The sequence below is a fragment of the Jaculus jaculus genome, chromosome 13 (assembly GCF_020740685.1).
Source record: "Jaculus jaculus isolate mJacJac1 chromosome 13, mJacJac1.mat.Y.cur, whole genome shotgun sequence".
Taxonomy (NCBI): domain Eukaryota; kingdom Metazoa; phylum Chordata; class Mammalia; order Rodentia; family Dipodidae; genus Jaculus; species Jaculus jaculus.
This window is the reverse complement of record NC_059114.1, coordinates 48221002-48225620: the sequence shown is the minus strand read 5'-3', so window position 1 is coordinate 48225620 and position 4619 is coordinate 48221002.

Here is a 4619-nt window from a genome sequence, read left to right as displayed (position 1 = left end):
CCTTGTGTTCTATAGTGATTTTTTTTTTCTCTTTCCTACAATGACAAGGCAGAAGCAGGGAGAAGGCCATCTAATTTCCCAGCCCCTTTCTCTAAGACAGGGCTAAGCCATTCCAAAAAGCAGCATCTGGTCTCTAGACCCTTCAGTGACTGCAGCAGAGCAGATTTTATTGCCTAGGAGTCTGTCAGTCCGATTTATTTCTGTTTCCCTGCCACTTTATTCATGTCCCCTCTTTGCTGTCACTGTTACTTCCAGCTGGCTAAGGTCAAGAATACATTCCAGTTTTCTTAAAAAAGAAAATGCTTAATAGCATAGTTAGAAACTTATCTAGGTTGGTTTATAGGCTTTAGGTGGTAGGGAGAAGATAGTGAAGATGGCCAGGAATGTCTTGGAGAAGTGGAGATTTAGTCATCAGAATTCAGATTACAACTTCAGCATCCTAACAATATTGCTTCTGCAAGATTAGCCAGTAGCCTAGTTCTTTTCTAGGAGAGGATATTTTCCCTAATGCTTCAATTTTGATTTTTTGTGCTTTTCTTTTTTCTCTCTCTTTTCTTCCCCCTCCCCCCTTTTTCTTTCTTATTTTTGGTTTTTCAAGGTAGTGTCTTGCTCTAGCTCCAACTGACCTGGAATTCACTATGTAGTCTCAGGGTGGCCTCGAACTCTTGGCAGTCCTCTTACCTCTGCCTCCCAAATGCAGGGATTAAAGGCATGCACCACCACGCCCAGTGGTTTTTCTTTGTTTTTTTTTTTTTTTTTTTTTTTTTGGTTTTGTGTTTGTAGGTAGGGTCTCATTGTAGCCCAGGCTGACCTGGAATTAATTATGGAGTCTCAGGATAGCCTCGAACTCATAGAGATCCACCTACCTCTGAGTCCTGAGTGCTGGAATTAGAGGCGTGTACCGCTATACATTGGCTGATTTTTGTTTTTGTTTTTTTCAAGGCAGGGTCTCACTCTAGCTCAGGCTGACCTGTAATTCACTATGTATTCTCAGGGTGGCCTTGAACTCACAGCAGTCCTCTTACCTCTGCCTCCAGAGAGAGCTGGGATTAAAGGATTGTGCCACCACTCCTGACTTGGTTTGTTCAGTTGAAAGAAGTTGTGTGGCTCAAGTCTTTAGACTTATATTGCACCCATTTCCCTATGTTAACAATCTTCCAATATGTGTGGATGAAATGTAGTTGCTTAGAGATCCAGGCTAGAGTCTCTGCCCTTAAAGTTCAACCTTTTTAAAAAATTATATAATATATATGTATCTCAAATACATTAAATAAATAAATATATACATGTATATATATTTATATTTATATATTTGGTTTTTTGAGATAGAATCTGACTCCAGTCCAGGCTGACCTGGAATTTACTATGTAATCTCAGGGTAGCCTTCAATTTACAGTGATCCTCCTACCTCTGCTTCCCAGTGCTGGAATTAAAGGCATGTGCTACCACACCTGACTTAAAAAATATTTTTATTTATTTCCTAGTGGAGAGAGAGAGAAAATGAGTACGCCAGGGTTTTTGCCACTGCAGACGAACTCCAGATGTATCGCCCTACTTTGTGCATCTGGCTTTATGTAGGTACTGGAGAATTGCACCTTGGCTGGCAGGCCTTGCAAACAAGCACCTTAACTCCTGAGCCACCTCTCCATCCAGTTTAACCTATTTTAACTGGGATGTAGGAAGAGTCAGGTTGCTTTCTTAAGCAGTCTTCACCAGACAGCAAGAAGAGTCATTGCTTAGTTTATGCCCTACTTTCCTGCTTCATATTCGTGGTATTCATCAGTGAATACCAATGAAGCGTGCAGGACAGGATCTGCTTGACTACCTGAACCAGGAACCTCTGTGTGAGAATATACTCGAGAGAGTAGGCATCATCACCTGTCTGGGAAACAGAGGAAGGACTTTTGAGGTTGGGCACATGGCATGTGGTTAAAGAAACTTAGGTAGAATTACTTAGAAACTATTCTATTTAACGTACAGTTTGAGCATGGTTAAAGTTTGAACATCTAAAATAACTTTGTCTGTCCCCTCCATAGTGTCTCACTGTAACTCAGGATAACCTGGAACTCACTTTGTAGTTCCAGGCTGCCCTACCTCAGCCTCCTGAGTGCTGGGACTAAAGGCGTTCAGGTGTTCTCCAGCATGCCTGGTTTCCTTCCTGTTTTCCTTCTTTTCTATCTTTTTTCCCCTCTATTTCTTTAAGTTGTGTAGTTTTGTTGTGTGCCACCATGCCTGACCTTTTTTTCTTTTTCTTTTTTAAATTTTTGTAGCTAGATGTGGTGGTGCCTGGGGCTACAAACTGAGTTCCAAGTCAGCTTGGGTAGAGTGATACCCAGCCTTGGGAAGCAGGGGCTGGTGGTGGACTTGCTTTATGCTTTGGTTTTTGTTTGAGACCAAGTAGGGCCTTTAAACATAATAGGTGAATATTCTGTCTCACCAAACTATATCCCCAGGGCCCTATAGTTGTACTGTAAGGCCAAATGTGTTAATCACTTTACATTTCTGAAGTCCAGTATAAGAAATTAATATAAATTCCATGAGGCCAGTAGTTTTATTTCAATGTTATAGCCTCAATACTTTAGAAAATTTCCTGACACATGAAAAGTGCCTATCATATTTTTTGACTCAGTTTCCCCCTTCCCTTCCCTTCCCTGCTCTTAAACATAGAAACTGGGCTTAGACACTGGAGTGGTGATTAAAGCTCCATATGGAAAAAAAATCTCAGCAATTGATTTTGGTAGGAAGTTGCTATGTGAGATAGGTCCTATATGAATTCACACCTGCTTTCTTCCTACCAACAATTTGTACGTCATGTGCTTTAAGAGTATCTCAACCCAGTAAAACGTTGAGTCAGGCTTAAGACTGCCTGTGGAAGATGGAAGTCACAAGGAATAAAGGAGGGAAGGGTGCTCCACAAGGGTAATTTTAGAAAGATTTCCCTAAATGTTGTGTACTTTAATAAAAGACAGTATTTTGTGAGCCCCCACTTCAATCTTCACTATAATAAAAGTTGATCAAGGGTATGAAGAGGTAACTGGGTAAGAAGCCTCACAAGACAGCTACTTTTTTATTTCATCCATGGGATAAGATTAATGAAAGAAATAGCTACTTTTAGAGTAGCAGTCATGGTTTATTAGTAGACCTTCCTGGTTTTATCTTCCTGGTTTGTATAGACCCAGTCTACATCCAGTGAGGTTGCCCATTGCATATGAATAACAATGTGGTCACAAGTCTTGGCCTCTTCCCTGTCTACAGCTTTTTTTTTTTTTTTTAATTTTGCTTATTATTTATTTATTTGAAAGTGACAGAGAAAAAGGGAGAGAGAATGGGCGCGCCAGGGCTTCCAGCCACTGCAAATGAACTCCAGACACGTGCTCCCCCTTGTGCATCTGGCTAAAATGGGTCCTGGGGAATCGAGCCTCTAATCGGGGTTCTTAGGCGTCACAGGCAAGTGCTTAACCGCTAAGCCATCTCTCCAGCCCTACAGCTTCTTTTTCTAAGCAGAACTAACATCCCATAGCTACATTAGATTAATTAAGATAGGTAATACCGAACTTTGGCTTTAACTTTCATGATAAGATGAAATATTACTGACTTGAAAGAGAATCCCTTTACTAGTGGTATCTTTACAACTTTCCTAAAAGTTGAGCTGAGAAACACTTAAACTTAGTAACACTGGCAGACTAGAAAAAGGAAGGAAGCTCTGGATTCAAGGCTGAACACCAGTGTTGGAGGCACACTGTCCTTTAACCAATGGAAATCAGCATAATAATCATCCAATGGATGTGATGCTTAGGCCAACTGGAAAGGAACTTATGAAGTATTGGCAGGATAGTATAAGATGGTACTATATTATTGGCCAAATAAAAGGAAGCTATTGTATCACATCGACCAATGGGAGGAGCTAACATTTTCTTAAAGACAGAAGGTAGCTCATTTTTAGGACAGGATGTCAGTGGAATTTTGAGGTCAGTATCATCTTTGCTGAAAACATCCACCCTCCAAGAGGTACCTTGCCAGTCTGAGGGGAGTAAGATAAAGCTTCTCAAACCCTCAAGAATGGGATTGGGAAACTGGGCGTGGTGGCGCACGCCTTTAATCCCAGCACTTGGCAGAGATAGGAGGATTGCCATGAGTTGGAGGCCACCCTGAGACGACTACATAGTGAATTCCAGGTCAGCCTGGGCTAGAATGAGACCCTACCTCGAAAAGCCATTAAAAAAAAAGAAAAAAAAAAGAATGGTATTGGGGATAGTGCCACGGGCAACTGAAGGACCACTCCTCCACCCCACACGGTTGAAGCTGCAATTCCCCTCCTGACCACAGGGAGCACTGCAGGCCCCGGCGAAAGATGGGGCGGAGCCTTGCAAGGGACCTAGAGCTGCAGCCCGGCTCCAGAACGCTGGGGGCGCTGTGCGCGGCCCGGGCTGCGACTCCGCTCCCGGCCACGGGGGGCGCTGCGCAGCGCCGGTGGTTGGTGGTGGCTGTTGGGGGGGGTGGGGGGGAGCGGCGGCCGCGGGTGGTGCGGAGGGAGGCCTTGCGGGTGGATCGGGAGCTCGGCGGCGAAGGTAGTGGGAGGCGGCGGGCGGGCGGGAGCGCGGGTCCGACTGGCCCTGGCG